This window comes from Dromiciops gliroides, chromosome 5 (assembly GCF_019393635.1).
Source record: "Dromiciops gliroides isolate mDroGli1 chromosome 5, mDroGli1.pri, whole genome shotgun sequence".
In the NCBI taxonomy this organism is placed as follows: domain Eukaryota; kingdom Metazoa; phylum Chordata; class Mammalia; order Microbiotheria; family Microbiotheriidae; genus Dromiciops; species Dromiciops gliroides.
Genome location: NC_057865.1, coordinates 146,484,420 through 146,499,692, shown reverse-complemented (window position 1 = coordinate 146,499,692; position 15,273 = coordinate 146,484,420). Strand labels below are relative to the sequence as shown.

The window sequence follows — 15,273 nt, the reverse complement described above, 5'->3', positions numbered from 1 at the left end:
TCAAGTGTCTGAGATCAAATTTGAACTCAGGTGATCCTGAATCGAGGGTCAGTGCTTTATCCACTGGGTCACCTAGCTGCCCCTGATGATCTTTTAAAAAAAAAAATCCCATAATACTATGCCAAATACCCCAATATGCAGGTTCTTTTTTTTTTAACCAACTTCTTACTAGAGACCCTGTCTCCTAATTACCTTTTCTCCAATGATCCATTTGTTCATATGATCTACATAAGCATAGATTTAGAACTGGAAGAAATTCTCTCATTTTACCTATAAAGAAACTAAGGTTTAGAGAAGTTAAATGGCTTGGTCAAAGTCACATAGATAGTAAGTGGCACAGTGTGGATTTGAATCCAAGTTATCCGACTCCAAGTACGACACCGTACCATGCCATCAGACCATTTTCCATCATCTGACTTGCCATTCAGTAGAAAGAGTCAAAGGGTAGGTGAAAGAAAAGTCATAACCACCAAGTAAAAGTAAGTGCACTTATATCAAAGCAAGGGTTAGTCTCATTCACAAATTAACTTAAAATCTAAAATGACCTAGTTTCTGCCTTATCAGCCAGTTGAAAAAAGTTCCAGACTTGGAAAAGCAGGGTTCCGAATCTTGGTTCTGCCCTGTGACCTGGGAGTTAAAATAAATTGGTTCCTTTGAGCTTGAATGTCTTCATCTGTTAAATGACTGGTTGAGATAACAGAAAAAATAAAGTGAACAAACAAACCATAAAGAAAAAAACCTCCAAAACCAAATTAATTTTGAAATTCTATCATTCAAAGGACAATACCAATATTATAGAAACTGTTTACAAGGAGGGAAGGAGGGAAGAAGGGAAGAAAGGAAGAAAGGAAGGAAGGAAGGAATGAGGGGAGGGAGGGGACCTTTCAAAACTCTATGATACAATATGGTCCTGATAGTAAAACCTGGGTGAGATAAAGCAGAAGAAAAAAAAAAAAAGATTTTGTCCAATATACCTAATGAACACTGATACAAAAATATTAACTAAAACATTAACAAATATGCTATTAACAATGTATTTTAAAAGGTTATAGGGGCAGCTAGATGGCGCAGTGGATAGAGCACTGGCCCTGGATTCAGGAGTACCTGAGTTCAAATCCTGCCTCAGATACTTAACACTTACTAGCTGTGTGACCCTGGGCAAGTCACTTAACCCCAATTGCCTTACTTTAAAAAAAAAAAAAAGGTTATACACTATGACCAGCTTGGGTTTACATCAAGAATGAAGGGCTGATTTCTATAAAATTATAAACCCCACATGATTTTATTAATATATGTTGAAAAGACTTTAAACAAGAACCAACTTTAATTTCTTAAGAACATTAAAAAACATGGGAGGGCAGCTAGGTGGCGCAGTGGATAGAGGGCCTGCCCTGGATTCAGGAGGACCTGAGTTCAAATTTGCCCCCAGACACTTAACAATTACTAGCTGTGTGACCCTAGGCAAGTCACTTAACCCCAATTGCCTCATCCTCCCACCCCCCACGCCTCCCCCCCACCCCCGAAAAAAAAGAGTGCACATTTGGGGCCAGCTAGGTGGCGCAGTGGATAAGGCACCAGCCCTGGATTCAGGAGTTCAGGAGTTCAAATCTGGCCTCAGACACTTGACAAGTACTAGCTATGTGACCCTGGGCAAGTCACTTAACCCCCATTGCCTCGCCAAAAAAAAAAAAAATTTTTTTTTAATTTAATTTAAAAAAAAAAGAGAGCACATTATATGTAATAGAGAAATGTTGGAAGCTTTTCTGATATAATCAGGTTTGGTAAAGCAAAAAATGTCCTTTCTTATCACTACTATTTAATATAATATTATATATGCAAGCTATAGAAAGCAGACAAAAAAAGAAACCAAGCAAAGAAAACATAGATATTTTTAGAAAAAATTTTTTTTAATTTTTTTTTTTTAGTGAGGCAATTGGGGTTAAGTGACTTGCCCATGGTCACACAGCTAGTAAGTGTTAAGTGTCTGAGGCCGGATTTGAACTCAGGTACTCCTGACTCCACGGTGCTCTATCTACTGCGCCACCTAGCTGCCCCAACATAGATATTTTTAAAAGATAATATGAGGGTCTGGTCCAAAAAAAAAAAAAAAAAACAAACCCTAAAGAGACAACTAAAAATTGACAAACAAACAATAAACTCAGGAAAATATTAAGATATAAAATAAACTCACATAAATCATCAGCATTTCTATATTACCAAGAAAACCCAATAGAAAGAGAAAGAGCAAACTCATTCAAAATAACTAGAGAATTTACGAATCTAACAAAATATACATATGACTACAACTACAAAATATTCTTTACAAATATAAAGATAGATGTACATAATGGGAGAAATAGTCACTCTTCATGGGTAGGCCAAGTCAATAAAATAAAAAGTAAAATAATTTATTCAGTGCCATACCAAGTAAATTACCAAAGGATTATTTTACAGAGTAGAAAATATAATAATAATATTCATCTTAAGAAGTAAAGATCAAATAAATAAAATCTCAAAAGGAAAAGAAAAGAGACCAACTTAAAAATCTGATTTTAATACAAAGTAATAATCATAAAAATAATTTGGTACTCTTTGTAAAAGAGAGGTGGATCAAAGTTAATAAAAGTATAGAACATAAACAATGACTCCAGTAGCCTTGGCCTAGTTTTTTATAAACCCCAAAACCCCAGCTATTGGTTAATAATTCACTGTGTGACAAAAGTAGCTAGGAAAACTAGAAACCAATCTGTCAAAATTTTATTATATATCAACATCTCATGATGAATACCAAGAAAAGTCCCAAACAGATACATTACTTAGTCATAAAGGGGTAACATAAACAAATGAGAGGAGCAAGGAAGCAATTATCTTTCAGATCTAAATATAGGGGAAAGTTCTGAACCTAATATGGGATAGAAAAAATTACAAGATATAAAATGGACAGTTTTGATTAGGTAAAATTTTAAAAGTTTTACACAAATATAATCAATAAAGTTAAAATTAGAAAAGAAACCTATAACTAGGGTAAAATTTTTATCAAGTTACCCTGAGAAAGGTATTGTAACCAAACATATAAAGAACCAATTTAAATGTATAAAAACAAGAGGCGTTCCACAATAGATAAATGATTAAAGGATATGAATAGGCAATTTTCAAAGGATGAAATCCAAGATAACAACAAATATATTGAAAAAAGTTCCAGATCACTATTCAAGATATATAAATTAATGCAACTTAGGGTGCACCTGCCTCATGCCCATCAGATTGTACTGGTATCTATTTGCATACCCTGATCACAAGATAATATTCTTTAATCTTCACTTCCCTTCTCCCCCAGTACATTATTCTTCCTCATTATTCTCTTAAAAACAGTAAGATGTAACAAAACAATTCATAGGTCTAGTCTAATCAGAATCCCCCTAAGACCTCTGATAATGACAGGGTTTAGAAGGGACATGTATCATTTGCCCATATTTGAATGTAAGTCTTTATTGATACTCATTTACTCCCTTGTGACTGTTATATGCATGTTTACCTTTTCATGTTTCTCTTAACTTTTATATGGATACTTCAAAGTTCCATCTGTTTGGGTTTTTGCCATTAGGAATGCTTAGAAGTCCTCTAATTCATTAAAAATTGATTTTTCGGGCGGCTAGGTGGCACAGTGGATAAAGCACCGGCCCTGGATTCAGGAGGACCTGAGTTCAAATCCGGCCTCAGACACTTGAAACTTACTAGCTGTGTGACCCTGGGCAAGTCACTTAACCCCTATTGCCCTGCAAAAAAAAAAAATATATATATATAGATTTTTCCACTTTGGGGATTATATACAGTTTTGCTAAACAAGATATTTTTTTTATTATACTATTCTTTGCTTTCTGAAATATCTTATTCCCAGCTTTCTACTCCTCTAATGTGGTAACTGGTAAATCATGTGGCTCCTCTGTACTTGAAATCTTTATCAATGGCTGCTTTTAGTATTTTTTTTTTGCTTTGACCTGGAAGCTCTGGATTTTAGCTATAATGTTCCTAAGAGTTTTAGTTTTGGGGTTTCTTGCAAGAAGTGACTTGTGGCTTCTTTCTATTTTCACTTTGCCCTCTAATTCTGATTTAGTTTTTCTTTAAGATTTCTTGAAATCACAACGCCTAGGTTCTTCATTTTGTCACAGCATTCAGTCCAATTATTCTCAATTTTTTTTTTCCTCTTTCTGTTTTCCAGGTCATTTTTTGTTTTTGATATGAGATACCCTCTATTTTCTTCTAACTTTTTTTAATCGTTTGACTTTTAACATTTCTTATTTTCTCATAGAAGCCTTGGTTTCCGTTTGTTCTATTCTAATTTTCAGGGAATTTGTTTTTTAGGCAAGGTTTTGCACCTTAGGTCATTTTAATTCTTTTTCCAATTCTTTCTTCCATAGTTCTCATTTCTTTTCAGTTTTTTCCTTCTAGAGCTCTCAATTCACTTAAAGAAATATTTTTAATGTTTTCTTTTTTCACTCTTGCTTCACAAATTCTTGTTGAATTTGTGCCAAAGCTATTTTCCTTTGAGGCTTTGCTTATAAATTGGAGTCATTCTCTTCTGAATTTGTTTTGAGCATCCTGTTACTACAATAGGTTTCTATGGTGGAATTACTTTGTTCATGCTTCCATCAAACTTCCTGACTTTGGACTTCATGTTAGGGCCCAGTTCTGTGTACTTTTGAAGGGAAAGTCCAGAATGCTCCTGTTTCTGCTTTCCAGGGTAATGAGTGTTATATTATTCAAGGATCTCAAGCACAGCTCGGAATGGGTATCTGCAAACTTGCAATGGTCCCAAAGTGATTTGTTTCAGAGTAAAGTCTGAGATCTATCTGCCCCATTCTCTTCGTTCTGTTATGTTCCTAACCTGAGTTTGGGTCAGGGCTACAGGAGACTGCTGCTATATTTAAACCCTATCAGAAAGGAAGCTCTGCTGATTCAAAGGGACAGAACTATAGGCTTCCCTTCAATTTACAATTCCTGTCCTGATATTCTTCTGTGGGCTTCAGACTAGGCTAAAAGCTGAAACTGAGACCCTGCTGTGTTTCTGGGTTCCAAGCCACGCTACTGCTGCTTGGTTCTGTACTTGCTCCTCCCTTACTGCCCGGGTCTGTCACTGCTCACTACCTCTAGAAGAACACCCCTGGGAAAAAGCCCTCTTTTCCTCAGTGGGCAACAGAGATACTTATGAGTACCTGCTCCTTCTTGCAGTACCCTGGGGTGGGTACAGGAGGTCTTCTTACTCTGGTGCCCAGCCTCTCCCACTGGCTGTGCAGCCACTCCTGGTCAGACCTTGTCCTCAGTTTCTGCAGGCATCTCCATGTGTCTACCTAAGCTAATCTGGGCTGGAAACATTACTCATTGTTACTTTTTTGTTAGATTTTTCCCAAAAGGATTTGGTCTAATGTTTTTTTAGATATGTCTGGTGAAGCTTCTAGTAGTGGGGGGAAAAGGGGTCAAGATCTCTCTACTGCTTTCTCTTACTCTGCCATCTTGGCTCCAGCTCCGTACCACTTGAAAGAGAGGTGGTGAACTCAAGAGGCAGAATGAGACCTATTTTTATACACAGCCAACATGGGGAATCTGGCGGACTTGACTAGCGACATTTCTTACAAAAGCTTTGTTTTTCTCTTTTCCTCTTTTTTTTTCCATTGGCAGGAGAAAGGAAGGATAAAGATAGAATAACCAAAAGAAAAAAAGGACAAAGAAAAGAAGAGGTCACTGATACAGCCTGTTAAAAAATGAAGAAAAGGGAGGTCACAAAGAGAGAAAGATAAAAAGGATGCCTTTGAATGTTCCAGGTTGAATTTATTAAAGAAAAGCAAACTGTACATAATAGAAACATGTAATTTCATGTGCAATCCTCTTTTCTTTTCTACAATGTATATGCAAATACCCTTTGGTGCTTGTTAATGAGACAAAAAATAAAAATCAGAGAATTAGATAGACTAGATGACTTCAAAAGTTCCTTCTAGTTCTAAAGTGACAATCCTATGATTGCTATTTGCAGTTCATATTACAAAGAAGTGTCTAGTTTAGGCCAAAATACAGGACAACATACCAGATAATCAGACTTCAAAACAGACTTGAGACTCAATTTATAACTTTTCATTATTCTGAGTTATTTAGGTTTGAAGGGCCATAAGGGACTAAGACCCACAAAGTTAAGCTGTCTTCACTGAAGTTGTAAGTCTAAGTGCATTACAAAATTAAAATAGGCTTTAACTTAAGAAACAGAATACATCTTTGCCACCGCTCTACTCATGCTAGTAGAAAGCATGGCCTTTAGGAATTTTAGGGGGCTTCCTTTGAACCACCTTCCACCCCAGTCCTGGTGGCAATGGAGGCAGAGGAAGGGACGGCTCCAAGGCCCAAGAAAATGTCTGGTAATGATGACTGGTTTCAGAGTCCCCAGGTTCCTAGCTTTGCTTAAATGTTGGGGGGAAAAATTTGCCACTTCAACAACAGTGACTCCTCCAGGATATTCACCATCACAGGATTACAGTGTTATCAAATTTAGTTTCTAAGGTTACAGAAGTCACAGGTAACTTTCCAGAACCACTGCTTTTCCAAAGTAGTCTTTTCTAATTCAAATATTGTCCTTCCTTCAAAGAAGATTCCCAAGGAATTCATTATGAAGTACAAACGTGAAGAGATAAATCCTGTGCCAACCCTGCATCGATTTGTACAAATGCAGTGTGTGCAACTTGACCTTAAGGAAACTGAAACAACAGGTAATAATTAAGGGTCCTTCTTTTGCCTTCTGTGCCATGGTGAATGGTATTCAGTATCAAACTGACCTGGGACAAAATAAAAAGGAATCTAGATCCAATGCTGCTAAGCTGGTCCTTGATGAGCTTTTGAAGTTGATGATCCTGAACCAAGGAATGTAGAAACCTCAGGTTCTCCTCTCATTTTTGCAGAGCCTCTCATTTCACCTGAATCAAATTATGTTTCCAAGGTGCACAACAGGAATATCTAAGAGAAAGAAACAGAAAGTGCTCCAAGTGCCAGTCTTCTACACAAGCTCCAGCTGACACCACAAGCATCAGTGCTCACCAAGAACATCCTTGCACCTCACTTTGTCTCACTGGTGAGTCAACTCTGAGAGCCTGAAAGAGCTTCATGCCAGAAGAGCCACAGCCAAGCTAGTCACTACCTCGAGGCCTCTCCTGAAGGTTTCCTTTCCCAAGTTCATTACGTCAACAACTTGAGCATCTTCTTCCATTCTTTTGTCACCCAGTGTGTTCCAGCAGTTGACAACAAAACCCACAGAGATAGAAAAGAAGCCACTTACCCTTCCTTGCTCAAGTGGTGCCTCAGAAAATCAGACAAAACCCCTTCTAGGGAGCTCGGTTACAGGACACATTACAGGCAGGTAATAAAGAATGATGCCCGCTTTCTTAACACACACACAAAAAGAATTTTAGGAATATCACTCTAGCGGCCATACAGCTGATAGAACACAGAGGGCAGAGAAACCAATTAGGAGGCTGTCACAATGGTACAAGTTAGAGTTGATGAAGACACTCACTGGGCGAGTAGAAAAAACAAGGCATGCAGGTGGGACATGGCGGGAGATCCACAAGGCTCGCCAAATGATTGGAAGGTGAAAAAAAGGAGAAGAGTCAAAGATTTCCAATTAGAGAATATAGGTAACTGAAGGAATGGTGCCTCCTTTGTTCTGCATCAGGGAAACCAAGAAGAGAATTAGGTTTCAAATGGAAAATAATGAGGACATGTTAAGTTTGAGATGCCTGAGACATCTAGGTAGAGATGTCCAGCAGACAGCTGGAGAAGTGGGACTCAAACCCAGAAGAGAGATGAGATATGTCAATTTAGGAAATCATCTACATAGAGATATTATATCTCCTGGTCAATAAAAAGAATAGAAAAGAGTAGAAAGTGGAAAGAGAAGACGATAAAATTCATGCATAGGGAATAGGACACAATTGAGACTAAGGAGTAGTCAGAGAGTTTAGAGGAAAAAAGGAAAGAGTAAGGACAACCAAAACACAGGAAGGAGTCATTGTGAATGGTATCAAATATGTCAGTAGTTCATAAAAAGGATGACAGTTAAGAAAGGGTCATTGGATTTAGCAACTAACATATCTTTCGATAATATTTCATAAAACAGTTGGTATACTTCATTAGGCTTTTAATGAATGATTAAAAGTGAAACATTAGTATTGAGGGTATGCAATGGGCATTTTGAAAACTTCATTGCTGTTTATCTGTACCTTAATTTCTAAAATTAAGATAGAACTCCTTTTAAAAGTCCAATTCCTCACCTATAATTCTTATTTTTTTCTATTCCATTTTACCATTTAAAAATAATAAAAACCCTTTTTTTTGTTTGTTTTATTTTGTTTTTCTTTGGACCTGTGATTTGACTGGTATACAGAATACCCAGCTTGGATGGTCCCTGTACTTATGCATGTCCATGGGGCAGCTAGGCGGCACAGTGGATAGAGCACTAGCCCCAAAGCTGAAGGACCTGAGTTCAAATCTCACCTCAAACACTTATTAGCTCTGTGACCCTGGGCAAGTCATGTAACTCCAATTGTCTTAAACATCCAGAGCCATCTCTAGTCATCCTGATCTATATCTTTCCACTGTACCCAAATGCCTCTGGAGGAGAGAGCGAGGTTGGTGACCTTGCACAGCCCTCCCTCACTTAAATCCAATTCACTGCAAGTCATGGCATGATCCTGATGTCTTGTTCCTCTTCAGAACAAAGGACAAACAAGTCCATATCTGATTAGCAACTTATACTCTTAAGAGAGTTGCCATGGGCACTTAGAAGTTATAGGATTAGCCCAAAATTACAAAGATACATGTGGCAGAGACAGAACTTAACTCCAGGTAGTCCTGTCTCTCTTTCAAGCAACCAAGTTGTATTCTTTAAGGAACCACTATGTGCAAAAGCATTGTTCAAGGTGTGGCGATAAAAGTACAAAAAAAGGAAACAATCTCTACTTGCAAGGAACTTACATTCTAATGACAGAGACGAGTATATACATAAGTAAATGCTGCCCAAATATAAAGTGAATACATACAAAGTATTTAAATAAAAAGTAGTATGGGAGGGAAGGCACTAGCAGCTTGGGGGAGGCATGGGGAGGTGGGAGGGCACCCTATGGGAATTCAAGAAAGTTTTTTTTTTTTTTTTTAAACAGAAGATAGGGCCTGAACTACATTTTATAAGATGTAGTGGCAGTGATAAGGTAAGTGTCCATCAGGCGACCACCAGTACAATGTCATAGAGAAAGAAGAGGTGAGAAAGACTATATACAAAAAAACCCAATTCTTTACAAAGTATATTTTGTATGAAAAACTCTAGACTATTAAGTTTGAGTCAGAATTCTTAAGTTCACAATTAACTATTCATAGATCATTCAGATGTTACTAAATTTTGTACTGAGGCTTCAAGAAGTTTATCTACTGTTCATCTCCCACATTTTAGAGACACAATTATCTAAAACTATGCAAGAATTCTTTTGATTTTTAAACAACTTGAATAGGAGATTTTATAATCTCTCAATAACTTATTCTAATACTTAATGATCCTTTATGGAAATTTTTTCTTTTATCTAACTTAAGCCCCTTATTTGAAGGAACATTTCTATCATTTCTACCTTTGTCCCACTCCTTACTCGAACTGCATTCCTTAGTTCCCCAGGTCCTGATAGGTGAGTTCTTGCCTTATTTTGTCAAGGACCAAGGAATCCACACAACCCCACTTCCCTTTCCACTCTACACCATGCCTCCTTTAAGGGGAGGAGAAAGGCAATGAGCATTTATTAAGCAAATCTTACATGTCAACAAGCACTATAGTAACCTCTTTCAATCCTCACAATTTTACTGTCCCCATTTTAAAGTTGAGAAAACTGACACAGAGAGAGGTTAAGTGACTTGCTCAGGGTCATACAACTAGTTATGTGTCTGAGGAAGGTTATGAACTCAGGTTTTCCTGACTACAGGCCCAGTGTTTTAACTACTACACTACCTAATTACTTGCCCTACTCAAATATCACCTTCAATCTCCCCACAAGTAACCTAGACTCTGTCATTAGTCTCTCAGCTCTGATAGGTGAGCTTGTCTCAATTTCTCCCATCTCCTTTGGAAAGTAAAAACTCAGAAGGCAAGTAATTTTACTTGCCTGTGTTTATATCCCTAACATTTAGTACAGTGCTTGGCATATAGTACTTAATAAATGCTGTCTATATCTATCTTCTTATCTACCATCACATATTACTATTCAGTTCTCAATGAAGATGATCAACTGTTAGCCAACCCTAGGTGCTATAATTCTTGTTGTTCTATACCTACTCAACTTCCTTTTTGAGCAAAATAATTTCATTTCTTTGATATTTCTCATAGATTTTTACTATAGTGAGAAAATCAAATCGATATTTTCTCCATTTTTGTAATTGGTTATATTTTGTATAACTGCCTAAGTCTTTGTCTTTAAGTTCAGAAGTTCAGAGTTCCTCACTGAGTTAAGTTTAAAAGTTCAGTTTCCCTATAAATTACTTTAATTAAAAGAAACCTATTGGGGCAGCTAGATGGCGCAGTGGTTAAAGCACGGGCCCTGAATTCAGGAGTACCTGAGTTCAAATCCGGCCTCAGACACTTGACACTTACTAGCTGTGTGACCCTGGGCAAGTCACTTAACCCCAATTGCCACACACACACACACACACACACACACACACACACACACACACACACACACAAAAGAAACCTATTATCTCTATTCCACTAGTTGTCCTTCAAGGAAGTATGGTTTGTTATCCATGTACCATTAACTAAGCATGTAAGTGGATACAATCAGCAACAAGATGAAAGGAGGTATACAGGTAGTGATGGTATTTAGGTATGGGATAGCTCCATGTACCTGATGTCCAGTCAATCTTACTATCCCCCCCATCTATGATGCTTCTGCTTTATAACTAATCATACTGCTTAACCCATTTATAATATTCCTTTCTATTTTTTTGATGCTTTTCCTTTTGTCTAAAAATTATGTCTGTCCTCATTCAGGGTGTTTTGGCTTGCTGAGAAACTAAAGACAACTTTTACTGGTAATTGTTAGCCTTACCAATAAATTAAAGGTGCTTGGAACTCTGTGCTTCAGTTTACCTTTGTTTCAATCACAATAATAGTGGTTTTTCACTGTAAGATTTTTAAAAGACATTGAGAAGAAGCGATAATTACTAATGGAATATAAATTCAATCTCATGAAAAAAGATTAAAACTTGTATTCTCTATTTTGCTTAGAAAAAAAAAGAGCTAAAGTAACCGTATTTGAGTATATCAATTATTGTCATATATTCAGTCTGACAATGCAGCACAGTAGAAAGTATGTGGACACTTGGGAATATGAGGCACTATGTGGTTTCCAATTTCAGACTATCTTTATGTTTTGGTAAATCTCGATATCTTTGTTCCTCAGTTTTCTTATCTCATACTTCCCACCAAAGTAGAAAGGCTTCATATATGACCCTTGTGATGAATGATATATCCTTTATCTAATGGTCAGTCTAGTGAAATTCAAGAAAAGTAATAACCAGAGTTGAGTTTCTGTTGGGTATTGAGTTTTTTGGCCATAAAAACTATGAAAATCTAACTAAGTTGTAACTGGATTTAGATAAGGACCAGTGAAAAAATTAATAAAATCACTAATCCTTCAAGTACTAAACTAAATCTAAATTAATACTGAGAATCAAGAAGATCATCCAGCTAATAAAAAGCCGAGTTAAAACTCAAACTATGTCCAAGACCTGGTGCTGGAAAAATGATTGAATTTTAATTTTGTCTTCTAACTTCAAAGTTGTGACTACATCAGGGTGGGTACTTCCTCTACCAATTCAGGTCACTCACAACTCTTCTATGTATGACCTAGTAAAAGGTCTGAGTAGACATAAAAAGATCACCTGATAGTCAAAGCTTCATAATGAACCTCACTGAACTTAGATTGTCTGGTCCTCAGATAGAAAAAAAAATGCACATACACACACACGTGTATGTATATATATATAAATATGTGCATGTGTGTATGAGATGTGTAAGAGAGTGTCAAACACACTGAGTCACTAAGTATCTATTAGAAGCCTTTCTGGCTTGGCAATGCCTACCAGAAAATATGCTCCACCAGTAAAACTATAAGAGAACCCAGGAGTGTTTCCAACTACACAGATATCCAAAAATAAGGATTTATTGATCAGAAACTTTAGTAAAAGTATTCATCTATACCTTAGTCATATGTGAACGATCTTATTCCCTCTACCACCCTTCAGTATCAAGCCAATTCAATCAATTCAAAGTCTGCTGCAAAATTTAACATTTTGTCTGCTGTACTTATAGTACATTGCTTCCTCCAAATCCCTTATGTTTGTCTTTAGTTTCCAGTCCCATATTATATCACCTCTTTCATATCTACCACCCACTCCCATCCCTCCTCCTCAGTTAAGTAAAATTTTCTTAGTCTGTCCCTCCACCCCCTCTCCCAGTTCCTCTAAATTCTGACTTACCATCATCCATCCCATATGCTTTGAAACAGCTCCAAATTAATAATTACCAAGCTTACAAACTTCTCTTTGTTAAAAGATTACCCCAAAATTTATTACAAAACTAGAAAGTTAGCATATTATAGGGAAAGAGCAATGAAACTGGAATCAAAGAACCTATCTATTACTTAAGCAAGTCATTTACATCCTTGAGTCTGTTTCTTCATCTACAAAATGAAGTAGCTGCACTATGTGTTCTCCTAGATCTCTTCCAGCCTAATTCTATGATCTTAGGAAATTCAACTGTGTAAATACCTATAGTAGATTTCCAAAAGTGAAAAAGCATCATCATATCATCTTTCTCTTTCCTCTAAATGAATGACACTCCCTTAATTACCCACAATTTTTTTTGTCCAGAATTATGACTTTTAGTATAAGAAAGTTCTGTTGCAAAAATTTCTACCAGTGAAAATTTGCATTGTCTTAATGAGTTATTAAAGTACTGAAAGGTTAAGAGACTTGCACATAGTCATAAAGCTAGCAATGCTGGAAAGAGGACTTGAGTCCAAGTCTTCCAGATTGCAAGATATGCCATCTATTCACTATGCCACATGGTCTCTCAAATGAATTGTCTATAATATAGAAAACAATTACTTTGTTTTCTCTTCTTACTTATTAAATTTTCTATGCCCATCATTTAAATATCGGATAAGCAGAATTCCCTCCCTCACAAATGGAACAACAAAATGTACTTTTAAAAAGATGTCTATATGACTGTTGGAATCAAAGAATCTCAGAGGTAATTTAGTTCAATCTGTACCAGAATAATCCCCTATACAACATACCTAAAAAAGTCATCATGCAGACTTCACTTTAAGGCCTCCAATGAAAAAGAACACACTAACCTCTCCCGGAAGGCAATCCATTCAACTTTTAGACAGTGATAACAGCATTTCCTAGAAACGTATTAAGCCTTGATAGGCTCTTTTTCAACTCCTTTCCAATTACTCCTAGTTTGGATGACAGGGGCCAAGCAAGACCAGTTATTTTTGATTCACATGTCTAGCTTCTAAATAAATGCAAATTACTATAATATCCACCCTAAGTCTCCATGTCTTCAAGCTTAGCTTCTTCAAATCATTTAACTATCCTCCTAAGACATGATCTCTAGGTCCTTCACCACCTTAGCTGTCTTCCTCTAGATATTCATATCCTTGCTAAAATGTATAAACCAGAACTGAACAAAACACTCCATGTGATATAACCAGAACTGATTAAGGTGAACCATGGCCTGCTAGTGAGAACCACTAGACCTCTCACCAAAACATAAACATGAGCTTCCTTGGAACATGTGACATTTTAAATGCAATATTACTTCAAATGATCCTTATTTTTAAAAATTAGAATTCCACTCCATGTCAAACACCTTGTCAGTGAATAACTCTTGCCAAAAGGAAAAAAAATTCCCATCCCTATTTGAGATATAATTTAAAATAAAAAATGCATTGGCCTGTGTTGCATTCTTCTATTTTTCTTTTTAATTTGGGAATTTTAAATTATATATCACCTAAGATTATATGCAATATCTTTTGGGATAGTCACAAGAATAATTTTAAAACTATATTATCAAATCACATTCTTTTTTCTTGGTAGAAGGGGATAAAATACTTAGGTCTCAATCTCTCAGGTTCTATCTAGGCTTCTTGTGACCAGAGATCATGCCATTTTTTCCTAGTTGCTATAAAAAGAAAGTGTGATGCTGTTTACCAATGAATAAACATTGTTTGAAAAACAACACTAACTGTGTGACCCTGGACAAGTCACTTAACCCTCATTACCCCACTGAAAGAAAAAGAAAGAAAGAAAGAAAGAAAGAAAGAAAGAAAGAAAGAAAGAAAGAAAGAAAGAAAGAAAGAAAGAAAGAAAGAAAGAAAGAAAGAAAGAAAGAAAGAAAGAAAGAAAGAAAGAAAGAAAGAAAGAAAGAAAGAAAGAAAGAAAGAAAGAGAATACAGATGGAAGAGTAAAAGGTCACAATTATTAAACCTGCCCTATAAAATGAAACACAGGATAGAATTCTGAATGAGGAAAAAAAAAAAAAGTCACAGCAAATCATCTTTTCAGTCCAAAATATCTTAGGAAGACAGAAAGAGGCCTGCAGACACTGGGGTAGAGGCTGGCCACGAATATGATGCTGAAGAAATGGCACAGAATGGTGACACCAGGAACCAGAAGTGGTGAGGAGCAATGGTGAAAGCAGCAACATCACCAACGTGCACAGATAGTAAAGGTACTGCCACACATGGCTAGAAAGAGGTTTCAGGGGATGCTTATTCTAGCACTAGGAGCAAGGGTGCCATCTGGCAGCTCTGTCACCATTTAACCATTTTCAGGTTGAAATTCCAAAACAGAAAAGAGCAACAGGAATCACATGATAGCAAGGGTGCTACCTACATAAGAGTAGAACACAGACCAGGAGTGCTGTGACCACACCTCTCTATGTATCACAGCACTTTAGCTATACCAAAAATGTAACGGCCCCCAGATCAAAAAAGCAGGCCAAAACAGAAAGAATCTCAGGCCAGTTATCCCCCCCAGAAGGAAGAAGGTCCCAAATATAACATAAAATCCAAAGTCAAGAAGAAGGCTAAAAAATGAGCAGACAACAAAGAAAGACTCTATCCATAAAAAAGGTACAATTTTGACAGGTAAGCTCAAGGCATAAACCAAGAAGACAATAACAAA

General features: G+C 36.7%; 1 protein-coding gene across 1 annotated transcript in view; it reads right to left on the bottom strand.

The window, feature by feature from the left end:
* The window catches only part of SRPK2 (SRSF protein kinase 2), a 236,623-nt gene that overhangs the window by 120,621 nt on the left and 100,729 nt on the right, over nucleotides 1–15,273 (bottom strand).